Consider the following 18,908-nt stretch of genomic DNA (forward strand, 5'->3'; position numbering starts at 1 on the left):
ATTTTCTTGGGGATGCACGGATCTTTCATCATTGCCCATTTCACTTCATTTATTTGCTTAGGCTTCTAGTGTCGGTATCATCTTCGATGCTTGGTTATTAGATGCGATCCATTTAGCTCCATTTTACTCCATAAACGCAAGGCTAGGAATCCTCTCCTACCAAGGACACAAAACCTCAAAGAATATGCAAAATGGGAAACTAAAGATAAGAAATGACCCTAATATATGCTAGAAAGCATGGGAACGAGATTAATTCGGGGACTAAATGTGCTCAAATATGAGTCACATCAGTAACTTAATACTCCCTCCATTCAACTCCACATTACAAGTTTGCTTTTTCACGTTTGCCAACGTGTGTTTTACGCGGTAAATATATTTAGCTACGTATTTGCAAAAATTATAAAAGTTAGATATTCTTAATTTACTCCTAAAGACGAATCAAATAAGATCTCACATGAATATATTTCACTTATATATCGAGAGAAAATTGACATTGAATGTTCACTTGTGAATAGTGTACAAAAGAGAAACTTGTAACGTGGAGTTGAATGGAGGGAGTACCAAATATGGAAGATGCTGTTTTTTTTTTGCGGGAAAAACTTGACACAATGAAAGATAAATGACAACGGTTACACACCAACCAATGTATTATAATGAAAAAAATTACGGGTTTTTAACTAACCGTTGTCATATTGCATAATAAAGAAGGCGGTTTAGCTTAACCCGTGTAAAATAATTCTTCAACCAACACACATGCAAAACTTCTGCTCGCTCACTTAAAACCCTCGAACACTGAGTTTCCCTAGAACCACTAGTATTCTCCGTCGTCGTCATCATCGTCGCCATCCCCATTGCCTCTGTCGTCCCCTCCGTCATCACCATACCGGGCCCGACTTCTCCTCCTTGAAGAAGTAATAATAAACCCTACTCCTTCGTCTCATTAACTTAATGTCTTTATTTTCTTTTTTAGTTGTGAAATTATCCCCTAATTATCTTAGGTTTATTGTGTGTTAAACAACACCTATTATTTTAAGTATATTGTGTGTTAAACAACACCTATATTTTTAGGTATACTGTGTAATCATTTATTTGAGACGGTGCTCCTGCTATGTCGACTTAATGCTTAAAGTTAGTAGTTTATTAATTTCTGGTTTAGATATGGGTGGAAAGCGGAAAAGAAAAGAGGGGAAAAAGTCATACGAAGAAGATTCCGGTGATGAGAATAATTTGGAATCGGATACTGGGCGAAGGAGTCATAGGGTTTCCCTAGAAGCAATAGAGAGAGGGATACGTAATAAACTTCAACGGGATGAATTAACGGGGTTGCCAGATGGTATCTTTATTGCAAAATTCGCGAGTTGGATTGGTTGTTGTGTAAGAGAGTATGTGCCTCTCCGTTTGCCGCGTATCGATCAGTTGAGTAAAGATCTAAAGGAAAAGCTATGGGGGAGAATAAGGGTATGTATATACAATAATAAATGCAGTAAGATAAAATTATCTTAGTATTCGATATGTGCTATTAGACTAACCATATATCCAGGCAGCTTACAGTGTCCCCCAAGAACATAATGGTTACCTAAAAAAAAGATAGGGAAATCCTTCAGAGCATAGAATTTAAAGGTTGCTCGGAACCACTTGTTCAACAAGAAGACTGGGGAGATAAACAAGAAACCACCAACGAAGAAGTATCGGTATGTCAGCCAACAAGATTGGTATAACTTTATCGCTTATAGGCAGTCTGACAAGTTTAAGGTAATTTATCTGCGACTCATTGGGATCACTTTATTAGTAATCACTTAATAAGTTAAGAAATATGCTTATGTTATGATACGTGCATTTTATATTGTCTTTATAAGCCTTTTATGCACGTATTTCTATGCGATTCTCGTAATTTTGTGCTACGAAATGCCCCGAATATTCTACTTTGGTCTATTTTGCTTTATTTGCAGAAATGGACTAGAAAGTAGCAGAATTAAGCTTTTTATCGTCCATTTTGCTTGCATTTAGAGGATGATTGGATTTGGAGCGGAAATACTGCTGTCATGGGATGCGTGAAGTCATTTCGGAAGCTAAATCACCAAGTCAAGGCTGAAACTAACAACATAATAAGCTAGCTAAGTCAAAGTCACTCGATCGAAGGCCTTTAATGCTCGATCGAGTATTTTGAAGAGGAAAAGAACTCGATCGAATGAAATCATTGTTCGATCGAAGTGGGCTTTTTAGGAGTTCCTCGATCGAGTTGCTTGTTCACTCGATCGAGTGATTTTTGCTGGATTCTACTCGATCGAAGCATTTCAAAGTGTTCGATCGAGCAGCAGGATATTGGACGTGGGCTTTTCCTTTTAATTTCGTGTTTTTAGGTTTAATAATGGGCTTTCCAATAAATAGGAAAGACGTCATTAAGATTAGCTCTCTCTCTCTCTCTCTCTCTCTCTCTCTCTCTCTCTCTCTCTCTCTCTCTCTCTCTCTCTCTCTCTCTCTCTCTCTCTCTCTCTCTCTCTCTCTCTCTCTCTCTCTCTCTCTCTCTCTCTCTCTCTCTCTTTCTCTTAATCCTTCTTCTGCTTCTTCTTCTCAAACTGGATACTGTTATTTGTTTCTCTATTTTCCGGATCCTAATCTGTAATTCTCTCTTTACTCTCTCTTTAATTTGCGATGTTTATTGTTCCTTTATATTTCGCTCTTGTCTTATTTACCATTATGCATAGCTAAGTCTTCTGCTAAGATTTAGGGGATTCAATGAATTTTTGTTAATTGCTAATTAGGTTTGCAGATCTGTTGCTAAAATCATGTCTTTGTTGTTAATCACTGCATATAATTGTTCTTGTCTACTTGAGTCGACACAATTAGATAATTAATCTAGGTAAGCCTTGACGTAAACCGGAAGGTTGGAAGGGGTGAGACCAGCAGTGAACATTAGGATGCTTTAGTGAGGGCGGAAGCTAAGCTAATAGTGTTTTAGGGTGAATTGAGACCGGAAGGAGATATTTGTTGCCCCTTAAACCGATACAAGTGACCAATCTGTGACCTTAGCTGCAATTATCTGACATTCATTGATGACCCGACAATCCTAGTTCTCTCTCTATTTTGTTAATTCCTCTTATTCTTTTCTCTCTTGCTTTAATCTCATTTAGTTTAGTATAAACAACTCAAACCCCCATCTTGTGACCTCAGACGGACTAAATTGACAAGTAGATAGTGACCGCCTCCCTGTGGAGATCGACCCTACTTACCGCTGACTTCTGTTAGTAGTACTTAGGTATCTATTTTTGGTACTTAAACGACAGGTATCATGTTACTCGATACAATTCATTTTATGAAGACTATTTCCATATTATTATTATTATTATTAATTTCCGATACAAATCCCGATCACACTCATACTAGTTTATATGCATGAAAATGATTATTTAATAATATGGAAATAATAATATGTGAAGGTAATAATAATTATATCAATAATTATCCTAATAATAATAGTGTTATGTCAATAATAAAATTAGTAAAGATAGTCTGAGGAAATCCTAATAATAATAATAATAATAATAATAATAATAGTAATAATAGTAATAATAATAATAATAATAATAATAATAATAATAATAATAATAATAATAATAATAATAATAATAATAATAATAATAATAATAATAATAATAATAATAATAATAATAATAATAATAATAATAATAATAATAATAATAATAATAATAATAATAATAATAATAATAATAATAATAATAATAATAATGGTAATAATAATGGCAATTCCTACAATAATTAGAATAAGGTATCTGTAATAGTTTCCTAATTGGCCTCACATACTCTCTAATCTTAGAATATAAATACCATGTTAATTCTGAAAAATAATTCATAAAATAGAAGAAGCAGCTTTTGAAGACGGAAGAGGCAATTAAATGATAAATGGTAAAACCGTCATAAACTTAATTGAATTTGTTTTATAGCTTGTAACCGTAGTAATGTTAGACCATCGTGTAACATCTATAGACCACCATAGGACTCGTTAATTGGACCTAGATCAACCCTAGACCACCGTGACTCTGACCTGACCTTCATTGACCGTCGTTGACCGTGCTGGAGCGGTTTTTGGGGCAGTTAAAGGTGGTTGGAAGGCGGTGTTGGGGGTTTGGTCGTGGGGGATTATTGTGGGTAATTGAACCCTTTTTCGGCCAAGACTTGACCTGGGTAAGGTGGGGTTGTGATAGGGGGAAGTAGTCGACCACTTTGGTGGCGTCGGAGTAGTGGCAGGTGGTTGTTATTGTCGGTGGTGGCGGAAAATAGAGGAAAACAGGGGCGAGTGTGTGACCGTCTTAAGACGACTACTATGACTGGTGTGGTTGCGATTAAGGGAAGTGGATGGCACCTATGGAACAACCGTGTGGTACAGGTGACAGTGGTGGTGGTCGTGGGTGGTATGGGGCTGCATGATGGCCGTGGTAAGGTGAGTTGTGTGGTGGTGTAAGGTGTTGTGCATGTTGTTGTGTTTTTATATTTAGTGAGTGGATGGATAAGGCGAGATCGTGTGGCCGTGTGTGGTGGCTGGGGCTGGTGTTTGGAGTGTGTCTGGGTTTTCGGCAGTGGGTACTCACGGTGGGGCCTGGTGGTAAGCTTGGTGGTTGTCGGGAATGGGAGTTTACGGCGGGTTTTTGTGGGTATTTCATGGGTTAATTACATGGGTTGTTGGGCACGGTTTTGAAACCGTATATGAAGGGGAGGTTAATTGGGTGTTGTGACGGGTTTTGCTTTGGGTGACTCGGGTTTATTTTTGAATCGAGTTTTGATATTGTAACCGTTAATAATGACAATAAATAATTAATTTGAATAATTAATAAAATAAAAGGAATAAATATATAATTAATTGAATTATAATATTCTGTTAGGTGACGATTGTGAATAAATTATAATCGGGTTTGGATTGCTTTAATTATTTGGATTGCTTGAGCTGCTTAATTGGAATCGCTTGCCATGTAGGGATAAATCCTACTCAACTTTTATTCGATAATATTTGGTTTATTGGATGGCTTATATTAAAGTGAATTGATCATATGTGAATTATGTTGGTTGATATCATTGTAATTGTTGGAAGGGAGAATTATATTGCATTGTGTTGGTTGATATTGTTATATTTGTTGGAAGGGAGAATTATAATACATTGTGTTGAGTGATAATTGTGATGATTTGAATTAATTGTTATCGTTGGTTGTGAATGTTGTCATTGTGAAAAGTTGTGCGACAATCAGTTGTACGTTGTTGAGGGAGTTTTTACATTGGGGTGATGGTAATATGTACGTTGTGAGGGAGGGGTACTATTACATATTGGCGGTACGTTGTTAAGGGAGGGGTACCAAAGTAATGTGAGCACGTTGTTAAGGGAGATGCGCTAAGTCATGGAAAGGAGCACGTTGTCAGGGAGTTGTGCCATGAGAATGGAAGGTAGATTGTTATCGTGTGTTCTTGTTGTTAGTGTTTATGCCTACTCAACCTCGTGGTTGACTGTGTATTCGTGAACATCTGTGATGAACCATAATGGGGAGCAGAATTGACAGGTACTAAAGATTAGCTGATTTGGGAGCTTATGGGAATGCGGGAGGACTTGGCCAATCTACCTACAAGTCTAGACCACATAGATTATGAGATCACTTTATTTATTTCCGCTGCGAGTTGTAATTATTTTATATTGAGTTTTAGTTGGTTAAGTTGTAATAAACATGTAATCGCTAAGTTTTAATTTAAAGTACTTTGGTGAGTTGGTCTTTGTTATTCACTACCTCGGGAAACCGAGATGGTAACAGTTCTATTTATTTGGGAATGTCTAGCTAAAGGCTCCTGAATAAATGGGAGTGTTACAAAGTGGTATCAGAGAGAAACGATCCTCAGGCCTAACCAATGAATAATAATGAACTTAGGATGTGTCTAATCAAAATGAACCCCGGGTAGAAACTGTTAGGAGCCCCTCTTAGTACCGTTAGGAAAGCGTGCCTAATTCATACCTTGACCCTTCCAGTTTTGAACCGGTTACCTTGAGAGATATTACAGTGTGGGGTAATTTAAAATGAATATTGTTTATTTTGCCTTGGAAGTTCTTGTTGCCTTGTTTAAATGTTGTTTTCATTGATGATTGCGGTTACGGGGACGTAGCCTTGTTTTACGGAGGAAGGATGTGATATGATTTCTTTTAAGCATTATTATAAGCATGTTGATATGGGGAAAGTATGTTGACATGTATGTGGGAGGTGTGAATATGATTAAACATGTAAAGTATTAATTATTGTGTGAAATTGTGAAGAATGTGATTTTGGTTGATTTCGCGAAATTTTACCCTTGATTGTTTTTGAGGCCATTTGCTGCCTGTTCAAAATCCTTGTACGAAATTTTTATGTTTAATATCCTTGTGAGTTATCTATCATATTCCACTAGTCTCATGCTTAAATAATATATGGTTTAGGAGAAATAAATATTTTAGTGAACAGAGGTCAGAATATTCATGTACAGTGATGATTTCGTGCCATGTTTTTGTAAAAATTGGCATTTAAAAACTACTTATTGATCAGGTATGATTCCAACTCTACTGTTTAAAATATTCTTATATGTTTCTAAATTGATAAGCCACGTTGTAAGAAAATATTTTAAAATTTAGAGTGATTTTTACAATTTGACCTAAGTTTCTGACAAGTTGCTGTAAAATTCCTGTTTCGATCAAGTAGTTTGTAAAATGCATTATAAATTGACCTTATGAGTTTTTGACTTGATTCTTTCTCTCATGAATTGTTAACTCTCTGTACTTTCTTAAAAGTATAATTGCCTAAGAAGTAATTATGTTATTATTTATTAATGATTTTTAGAAATTATAACATATTTTCATAGACTTGAAAAGTATAAGTTTTTGTTTCTTATCTTTTGCGCATTGATAATTTGATGTTGTAAATTATGTGAAGTAGGATGACATGTCTAGTGATATGCGGAATGTGTTGCCTTAAACCATATATATGTTCACAATAATTGCATCCATGTTTAAATTAGATGTCGTTGGTAAGAATTAAAACGAACGAATAATGAATTTAAATCAATTATAAAGGAAGGATGGATAGTACCTCATTAGATTAAGTGGCCGTGATACTAAACCAATGGTTGGCATACCTATAGAATTTTCATGCATGCTAAGTATACATCCAGTAACCATATGCATACCCATATAGCACAACATTAGCATATGAATTCTGTAACCTAACTTGTCCCCTTATATTCCTTAGGATGTATCCTTATACGCACCCAGAAGACCTATTCATGTTCCGAGATTCAGATTTAAACGAGCATTTCAAAGACTTGGAATCTCATATGGATGTTTATGGAGCTCTATTGAATCCGAAGTACTTAACTGACACCCATCTTAGAGCCTACACTTTGGTTACCACTCTACCTTTCTCTGGACCTTTAGGGGAAGTAAGAGCAGATTATATGACTGAGTATGATAACTACAAGATGCATGAGAACTTTAGTTATTATTATGGATCTATCTATCCTCCACATCTCACATATGAAGTCGTATCAGAAAGATTAAAATACCTAGTGTATGTATGTTGGGCAGATAACCATAGCACCAACCTTGAACCTGAACAAGTTATTCAAACCATTGGGAGTAGTGATGGGGAGTTAGAGTCGTGTATTTTCCTTGGAGAGAAGAAGAGTGAAACCTGTGAGGTGATATAAATTAACGATGATGAGGAGGAGGAAGTAGACATTATTTGGACTGGACCTTTTGATGATGATAATGATAGACTTCAGTCTCGCCAGCAGAGAGCCTCAGATTACGAGCTGGAAGAAGACGTGATTTATATTGGACAAGTAACGACACCTAACCCTAAACCTAGGAAGCACAAATGGGCTCGTCTTGAGAATAGACTTCGGAGGGTCATATAAATTAAGAAAGGATTAATTAAATAGTTATGCGCATCATTTGTTATAGATTATTATTTATCCTGGCAATGTATTCGCCAATAGTTAAGTAAGAAGTTGAAGTTTAAATAAAGATTAGTTCAAATATACTATATGTTGTGGTTTTGCTATCAAGAAGTAAATCCAAGATTTTGTTATTCATTTAGCCATTAATTGGTATTGTGTTGGAAATAATAGTTGTCTTATGTTACAATGTGTATTCCTTGTTTTGTGGCATTACAACAATGATTTGGTTGTTCTTATTGTTTGATATTCCGAACTTCGAGGACGAAGTTTATTTTTAGGGGGAAGGAATGTAATACTACGAATGTTTTGAGTTATTGTTGTGATACCTTGTGATAAGATTTGTATGATTGATAGTCGTAAATGGATAATTGTGTTGGATGGTGCTTAGTTATGAGGATGTTTATAAGTGTTGTGATAGTAATTGTGGGCGAATTTCGGGACGAAGTTCATTTTACGGGGCGAATACTGTAATACCCCATATTTTGATAATGATTTGTGAGAATAATTTATGTAATTTAATAATTAATTAAAGACATTTCTAATAATAATTACAAATAAGACGTTAATTAAATAATAAATTAAGTATCCAAGTCGGGAATTGGGCTTAGCTAATAATTGAGCTTTGGGCCGTGTGCCATAGTTATGTGGACCGGGATTTATTAAACTAGTATGAGTGTGATCGTGATTTGTATCGGGAATTAATAATAATAATAATATGGAAATAATAATATGTGAAGTAATAATAATTATTTCAATAATTATCCTAATAATATTAGTGTTATGTCAATAATAAAATTAGTAAAGATAGTATGAGGAAATCCTACTTATGGTAAGACTAATATAATAATAATAATAATAATAATAGTAATAGTAATAGTAATAGTAATAGTAATAGTAATAGTAATAGTAATAGTAATAGTAATAGTAATAGTAATAGTAATAGTAATAGTAATAGTAATAGTAATAGTAATAGTAATAGTAATAGTAATAGTAATAGTAATAGTAATAGTAATAGTAATAGTAATAATAATAATAATAATAATAATAATAATAATAATAATAATAATAATAATAATAATAATAATAATATAATGGTAATAATATTAATGGCAATTCCTATAATAATTAGAATAAAGTAATTGTATTAGTTTCCTAATTGGCCTCACATACTCTCTAATCTTAGACTATAAATACCATGTTAATTATGAAAAATAATTCATAAAATAGAAGAAGGAGCTTTTTGAGACGGAAGAGGCAATTAAACGATAAAAGGTAAAACCGTCTTAAACTTAATTGAATTCGTTTTATAGCTTGTAACTGTAGTAAAGTTAGACCACCGTGTAACATCTATAGACCACCATAGGACTCGTGAATTGGACCTAGAGCAACCCTAGACCACCGTGACTCTGACCTGACCTTCATTGACCGTCGTTGACCGTGCTGGGGTGGTTTTTGGGGAGGTTAAAGGTGGCTGGAAGGGGGTGTTGCGGGTTTGGTCGTGGGGGATTGTAGTGGGTAATTGAACCATTTTTCGGCGAAGACTTGACCTGGGTAAGGTGGGGTTGTGATGGGGGGAGGTAGTCGACCACTTTAGTGGCGTCGGAGTGGTGTCAGGTGGCGGTTGGTGTCGGTGGTGGCGGAAAATAGAGGAAAACAGGGGCGAGTGTGTGAACGTCTTAAGACGACTACTGTGACCGGTGTGGTTACGATTAAGGGAAGTGGATGGCACCTATGGAACCACCGTGTGTCAAAGGTGATAGTGGTGGTGGTCTTGGGTGGTATGGGGCAGCATGGTGGCCGTGGTATGGCGAGTTGCGTTGTGTTGTAGGGTGTTGTGCATGTTGTTGTGTTTTTATATTTAGTGAGTGGATGGATAGGGCGAGATCGTGTGGCCGTGTGTGGTGGCTGGGGCTGGTGTTTGAGGTGTGTTTGGATTATCGACAGTGGGTACTCACGGCGGGGCCTGGTGGTATGCTTGGTGGTTGTCGGGAATGGGAGTTTAGGACGGGCTTTTGTGGGTGGTTCATGGGTTAATTACATGGGTTGTTGGGTACGGTTTTGAAACCGTATATAAAGGGGAGGGTAATTGGGTATTGTGACATGTTTTGCTTTGGGTGACTCGGGTTTGTTTTTGAATCGGGTTTTGATATCGTAACCGTTAATAATGACAATAAATAATTAATTTGAATAATTAATAAAATAAAAGGAATAAACATATCAATAATTGAATTATAATATTCTGTTAGGTGACTATTGTGAAGAAATTACAATCGGGTTCGGATTGCTTTAATTATTTGGATTGCTTGAGCTGCTTAATTGGAATCGCTTGCCAGGTAGGGATAAATCCTACTCAACTCTTATTCGATAATATTTGGTTTATTGGATGACTTATATTAAAGTGAATTGATCATATGTGAATTGTGATGGTTGATATCATTGTAATTGTTGGAAGGGAGAATTGTATTGCATTATGTTGGTTGATATTGTTATATTTGTTGGAAGGGAGAATTATAATACATTGTGTTGATTGATAATTGCGATGAGTTGAATTAATTGTTATCGTTGGTTGTGAATGTGGTCATTGTGAAAAGTTGTGCTAAAGTCAGTTGTACGTTGTTGAGGGAGTTTTTACACTGGGGTGATGGTAATATGCACGTTGTTAAGGGAGATGTGCTAAGTCATGGAAAGGAGCATGTTGTCAGGGAGTTATGCCATGAGAATGGAAGGTGGATTGTTATCGTATTTTCTTGTTGTTAGTGTTTATTCCTACTCAACCTCGTGGTTGACTGTGTATTCGTGAACACCTGTGATGAACCATAATGGGGAGCAGAATTGACAGGTACTAAAGATTAGATGACTTGGGGGCTTATGGGAATGCGTGAGGACTTGGCCAATCTACCTACAAGTCTAGACCACATAGATTATGAGATCACTTTATTTATTTCCGTTGCGAGTTATAATTATTTTATATTGAGTTTTAGTTGGTTAAGTTGTAATAAACATGTAATCGCTAAGTTTTAATTTAAAGTACTTTGGTAAGTTGGTCTTTGTTATTCACTACCTCGGGAAACCGAGATGGTAACAGTTCTATTTATTTGGGAATGTCTAGCTAAAGGCTCCTGAATAAATGGGGGGGGGGGGGAGTTACAATATATATATATATATATATATATATATATATATATATATATATATATAGAGAGAGAGAGAGAGAGAGAGAGAGAGAGAGAGAGAGAGAGAGAGAGAGAGAGAGAGAGAGAGAGAGAGAGAGAGAGGCAAGATCCGGTTAGTCCACCTATATTTTTGGTTCTCATGAGTCCACTTATGTATCACACGTTGTACACAAGAATATCATGAATTGAATAAAAAAATAGTATCTAGACTTAACAATCAAAGTTATTCAGTTGAACTTACAACCAAATTAATTTTAGAGACAATTCATTAAATCATTTTCCTTTAGAACGTTATCTGTAGGGGAAAAAAATACTCCGGCGGAAAGGGCCCTTGCTAGTGCTTATTGTATTCTAGAGCAATTAGACAACATTAGTCTAAAATAGCGGTATACTGACTGTACTCAACCAGTTAACCTCAAAACTCTTACTGACATGAGTACACGGTAGCAGCACTTTCTGTTATCTATAAACTACTATATATAGTACATACTGATAACCGAACGTATAATACATCTTAAAATAAACCTGAACAAATCTGCTGTCAATGATACAGAGTAGTGGGGCGTAGTATATTACATAAATACATACCTGTCTATTACCAGGCCCTTTCAATTATACTTCCATTGACTAATAAAATAAGAATTGAATTATCGCGAGTGCATATTTCTGTATATAAGTCTCCTGCAGCAGCAATATCACAAAAATGGCACAAGCAATGCAAATCCTAAAGTACAAAAATGGCCCCTTTGTCTGTTTAATCATTGTTTTTGGGAACATTGCTATTCTTATGTGATTATGGCCTTGCCATTTTTTTTACAGCATTTACTGCACTATCAAGTCACAATCTTACACCACCAACTTTTTCTCTTACTTCATCAATCTTTACTATTTCAGCTGCCATCATCCTATTTTTAATAATGATTAATCTACTTACCATGATTGGCTGATTGGAGATAAGATTCCATGATGCGATTTATTTAATGTTATGGACGTTTGCAGGACTGAAAAATTTGGGCCATGTATGAAATGTCTAGTATAAGGCGGAGTTAGGTTCAGTGGTGTGATATTGTATAGTATAACCCGTGATATTGTTTAGTACAACCAGTGGTATTGTTTATTGTGAGGTGTGATATTGTTTTGTATAACTTGTGATACTCTTTTACTAGACTCACAGACTCATATACAATATCAGATGTTATACTAAACAATATCACAGCTTAGATTTTTTTTAAAAAAAAAAAAAATTAAAAAATTTTTTTTTTTTTTTTTTTAAAAAAAAACGTGATACTTTTGTGTATAATGTGTGATACATAAGTGGACTCACGGGACTCAAAAAGATAGGGTGGACTCTTGTGATCCTAATTCTATATATATATATATATATATATATATATATATATATATATATATATATATATATATATATATATATTTATTATAAATATATATATATATATATATATATATATATATATATATATATATATATATATATATATATATATATATATATATATATATATATATATATATATATATATATATTCATAATAATCATACATATTTTGAGAGGATATCAATGTGATGAATGAATAGAAGCCAAAGCTTGGAGCTATCAATCGTCACGACGCTTGGGTGGCTAGTCACACTCCTAAGAATGAAAAGTTACAATCTCCATATGATAAGGCCATCAAAGAGAAAATTGTAAGTTTGAACAAATATGTCACTCCTACCACTGGTGGTCGGTTATATAATTGTGAGTTTAAATAAAATTTAGTTGTATAATGGTTTTTTGTGTATGTAGAGGATATGTGAAAGGGAGGTAGAGGAAGGAAAATGGAAGCCTCAAGGACGTGATGACATTCTTGCTAGGGCAATTGGCATAGCAGAGCATCCCGGTAGTGTGAAGGGGTATCGACGCATGTTGGTTTCACTAAGTATTTTAGGAAAGCTACTCGAAAGACAATGTGTGGTGTTGATAGGGTATATAAAGACTGTATTTTATTCAACATGATTTATATATATATATATATATATATATATATATATATATATATATATATATATATATATATATATATATATATATATAGGTAGGATCCGGTGAGAACGATCATTCGATGAGAACGGTGAGTACAAATTAAATAATCCACGTTAACCTCACTCACTTTCCCTGTAAATCCATTTTCCCAAACTCCCTCCCATAATGCCATTATCATCTGCTAAAATCAGCCACCATGCCACTATCTGCTGTCAGCGCCAACAACGACCACCAGCAACACCGGCAAACCACTGACGACAGTCCCTAATGTCGGCGCGACAACGGCGATCAATAACCAGGCTATTTCGCCTTCCTTAACTTTCCTGTTTATCGTCTCAAGTCCCTAATCCCTAATGCCGGTGTCGTCAGCGAGTTCCAACAATGTCTGCACACCACCGGCGACTATCTCAAGCGATGACGCATCTCTGGTGACCAATCTGGCGCTGTCGACGCTCTTAGCGAAAGCTAAATATTTAGATTTGGTCTTTATTCTCCTCGCTATGTAGATCAGGTGACCACCGACGATTGATTGCCCCGATGTCGGTGAATTATTTCCAAACCCACCCTCATAATTCGATATTTCAGATCCCATTCTTTATTCACGCAACATCGTACTTCACTCCTCTCCTCCATGCCAAGTTACAACTTTTAGATTACATGGATTGTTGTCGAGGACGACTTAGGGGTTGTATTCTGTTAGTCGTCGTTTGAGTTGTTGTTGGTAGTTGAGCAAGTGCGCGAATTCTAATGATGGAAAGGTGAATATCATATCGCCGATGACGACTGATGTTCGACTGAACAATCTCTGCAGTCAAAACTATATTTCAGCAATCCTGATGATGTCAAATCCATCGCACACTTCACTATTTCAGAACAATTAGCTAGATACATTAAAAAAATTGTTAGATACATTAGTTATATTATTAGATACATTAATCGTAAGTGAAGAAAAAGTGTATCTGAAATATATTTTAATGTATATAGGGGCGGAAAGCGTGTATAAAAAAATTGGAAAAAATGTATCTGCATAGTAAAAAAATGTATCTTGAATTCTCGAAAATAGTGTACCTACGAGGATTTAAAGTGTATCCAAAATTTGGTAAAAAAAAATGTTTATGTAGTGTATATTTCAATATATCTAGCTCGTTCTCACCGAATGATCGTTCTCACCGGATCCTAAATCTATATATATATATATATATATATATATATATATATATATATATATATATATATATATATATATATATATATATATACACTTATCTTAATCATATTTATTTCTACTACACAGCTACAAACAATGGCCAGATTGATACTCAGAATGGTGGAAACGAGGGATAAGCTATCTGAAGAAAAGTTGCTTATGGTTCGGCAAGTCATAAAGGAAGCTGGGGAGGAGAAGGAAAAAGCGGGCATGCGAACTACGGATGACATGACAAAGGGGAATGAGGTGGGAGCAGAAGACATGTCAAAGGATTAAGATCAGGTAGTTGAAGAGGAAGCCATGAAGGCCGTGAGATAGGAGGTGGAGGTGGGAGCCAAAGACACGTTCTTATCATCTCCAAATCCGGCGTTTGACGAGGTATTAGCTACTACGACTAGTTTATAATTGCTGTATATATACTAATTAATTAAATTTATTAATTAAAGTAGTGCATGTATATTTACTAATTAATTAAAAATGTGAAGGGCGTTAGCAAGAAGCCTTGTGTTCTTTACTACAATTCCCCTGTAGTAGCATCCGGTAAAATTATTGTTGCTAGGGGAGCAGCGTTCTATTACGACCGGACTCAAGAAGTTGAGGTTGAAGGCATTGCCCTCCGTCAAGAATGGACGGAAGTGGAAGTGACTGATTTATATCTGGAGGAGTATGGGACTCTAATAGTACCACTTAGTGATAATTGGCATTTGCAAGATGTCGTGGGTTCTATTGTGCAATGGCTTGAAGCATTCATTAGTTTTGACATCTCGGGGGTAGTTATGCTAAAGAGAACACATTTTATATAATAAACGCCTTTAAATTTATTAGGGTAACCTTATCTAACATATAGTAAGTATTTCAATTTTTACATTTGCAAGAGTTACACGAAGCCATTATGGCTGAAATTAAGACTACTACGTCAACACCCAAAGTCACTGATTCGAGTGCCCCTCCACCCAAAATTCAAGAGGTAGTAATAATTTGAAAAATAGATTGTGAGTTTTTCCTTTTTTTTGGTTATTTAAATTATATATGATGTCTCGTGTAATGTATATATATTTTTTTTATATATAAATTGTAGACCGAGATTAAATCTGACGACGTACATTATAAGCCATCTAGCTGCACACAACTTCGTTGTTCCTCTTAAAGCTAGACATCAGAGCGATGATTATAAGAAAAAATTGAATAGTCCAACGTTCGTAGCATTGCACCAGCTGGCTGAAAGGAAGGAAACTACCCAGTCTGTACTCATTATTGAGATCGAAGAGGATGTTCTGGGCAAAGTTACAGTTGTTATTATGGATGGGGAATCACTGTGTGAGTTTTTCGACCTTGACGAGTTAGATGTTATGCACATTGTAATTTAAATGAAGTAAGTTCATTAATAAACTTGGCATTTGGTTTTACGAATAGTGACGTTTATTTAAATCATCAATGAAAATAACATTCTTCGTTCCATTTGACGTAATAAGTACATGTGTACACACATCGCTGAGGGGAACTATGTTTCTCATGACTACGGATACGTGTCACCCGAATTGTTTTCTCAAAAGGTGCTTGGATACACATACGGAGATCACATCGATAAAATTATTCAATGGTTGAGGACGCCCAAAAACTTATGGTTTGCCCCATACAATGAGAATCGGTATGTATAGTAATTTATTATAATGAATCACGATTATAATCATTTATTAACACGCTTACATGCATGTATATGAACTAACAGTTCAATTTTCAATATTTATAGCAAGCATTGGCTGCTAACGACAATCAATGTGAGCAAAAGCGTAGTGTACTGGATTGACTCTTGCAGACATAGTCCCACTCAGAAATTTGTAAAGATGATAACTGAGTAAGTTTATAACCTTACATTATAATGTCATTTGTTATTGCATGACCTTTGAAGACTAGGCTCCTTTTAATGTCCCATCAATATTACTGAGCCAATTGCTAATTATAATTTCATGTATATATTTATGAATTAGTGTGTTTCAAGCTATTGGAGCATCAAGTCCAACTTTTATCACGATAAAAGTAAGTGTATTTTTAATAATTACTCCTATCATTTAATTTATGTTTATGCGAGAGCTTGATCTAATTTAGCTTATTTGTATGTTATTTATATAATAGTCTCCTCTACAACAATCAGATAGCAGACAATGCGCCTTTTTCTGTTGTCGGTCTATGTGGGAGATTATCGCCCAAAAGTATATCAACATAGAGTCATCGGTTAGTATGTTTTAATAACTATTTCAAACGTAACTTGGGTTTAATTCTATATAATATTCCAATTATTCTGTCTATTTTGATTTAAGTATATTTTGATTTGTAGTTCCCACCTTCAATCAACAACAAAGACCAAACATATTCGAAGGAAGACATCACTGACATGAGAAATAAGTGGGCCACTTATTTTCTTTCATTAACGGATGGTCAATAGTCTGCTCATTATGTATGTATGTATATAGAGCCCTGTTTATAATATTTTGATGTTGGGTGAAATAGATCAATCTGTGTAATATTCTAAAGTTGCGGGATTGAATTTTTGCAATGCGCAACTCCTGAAATGCTATTTTGCAGTAGCATTTCAGCGGAACCTGCTACTGCAAAAATTAGAATTACAGCAGCTGCTGGAACCTGCTAAAATAAATTTTTTAAAAAAATATTTATAAATTCGATTATGGCTAAAAATAAAACCGTGGTCAATAAATATATTGACCACGATCGCATTTAAATAGAAACCCATTGACATATTCATCCATAATGCTACGGCCAAAAATATAATATAACGAAATAAAACCGTTGTCGAATTCATGACATTTAAAAAGGTTTAATAAGCATAAACTGTTGTCTTATTTACTATTTTACAACGGTTTTGTTTCAGTAAAACCGTTGTCATAGGTTTCCGTAGAGCATTCCAACTAATACTACCACGGTTTCAATATTATTTCTATTACGGTTATTTGAACCCATTATTTACATTTCATAACGGTTCCTCCTTTTTAACAACTGTGGTCACAAAATAACAAGGTCGATGTAATAACGGTTCCGTGTTTTGTATTACAACGGTATATCACCTTATCTAACCGTTGTTGCACCTATTATTTGGCGTAGTGCCGGTAGCGAGATATTTGTCATTTTGGCACCAATTCCGTCTTCAATTTTTTCTAAGGCATAGGGGGAGCTCTATGCCGGCTAGCCAGTTGCCGGCCTACCGGTAGAGAGCTCTTTCTCAGCATACACCTCCTCTTTTCCTCCTTACTTTGACTCGAATCTCTTTCTTTCTCGCTTTCTTCATCCAATTCCGGCTCATTCCTACCCAAATGAGTAAAATAGTGAAAGTACCTGATCAAGAGCACAAAATAGCGAAATGAGGCTCGTGAAGCGCCTCTAAATGAGCCAAAAAGCAAGGACATAAAGGGGAAAATGGTACGAAATTGGCACGCATCAACTTCCCCACACTTAAGACTTACTCGTCCCTGAGTAAGTAACCTAAATAGTATCAAGACCCCTATTAACATTAACCATTTTGCACACTTTATTCATAATAGCCGAATCGGGTTTAGCTTCACCCGGAGCCCTTTCAACTCGCAATTTGACACTTCATGAGGGGAAGTGCCCTATTGTAAGGCAAGTGAGGTCTTGCTACAAAAGTTTTGATTCAAAATGGTGCTTAACCATCAAATAGAGCATGAAAGTGAACCATTCAAAATGCATATACACTTGCCTCATTCAAGTGGGATTTCTTCAAAAACGGGACAAAAAGGGTCGATAGTGGAGGATGCCGACTCAAGGTCATGTCGAGGTCTGAACTCCCTAATTCTAGCTCAAGTAACCAACATAGACAACGCGGATGCCTAAGAAACAAATTCTAGGCGGGAAACTGGAAGTACGTAGCCATACGCCCAAGGTTGACACAACAAAGTCAAAATTCGACTCAATATCAAGCCTTTAAGCAAAATGCGACCTAAGTTTGATTCTTACGGGTTTCACTAGTCACTCAAATGAACGAACGGGGTGATTTTTGTGACAAAAAGTAACCAAAATCACTCTTCCTATCTCGATGATGCCCGTCGTTGTGTGCACCAAAAATAATATTTATAATACCTATTAAAACTAACAGAAGCTAGTGGTAACAGGGTCGAACCACAGAGAGGCGATGCAATTATTAGTTGTCCAATTTTAAGTCCAAGGTAACAAATGTGGGGGTTTGATTTCATTTGTTCTATAGCTAAAGACAATAAAAGAAAAGTAAACTAAATAAACGGATGAAAACAAAGATTAAAAGAGTGCTAAGATGGTCGGTTCACTATAGTTTCGGCGGCAGTATACTAGGTAGGTCTAAAACAAACACGTGAGATAGGAAAATAAGAAGTCCTCTCGGTCCATTCTTACAGGTAGCATCTTTCGATCTCGCTACAGGTCCCTAATATCACTAATACTAACTTTCGTCCTGAAAAGTGACTAAAAAGGCTAAATTAACTCATCTCTCGGTCTTAGTAATTTA

This window comes from Silene latifolia, chromosome 6 (assembly GCF_048544455.1).
Source record: "Silene latifolia isolate original U9 population chromosome 6, ASM4854445v1, whole genome shotgun sequence".
Taxonomy (NCBI): domain Eukaryota; kingdom Viridiplantae; phylum Streptophyta; class Magnoliopsida; order Caryophyllales; family Caryophyllaceae; genus Silene; species Silene latifolia.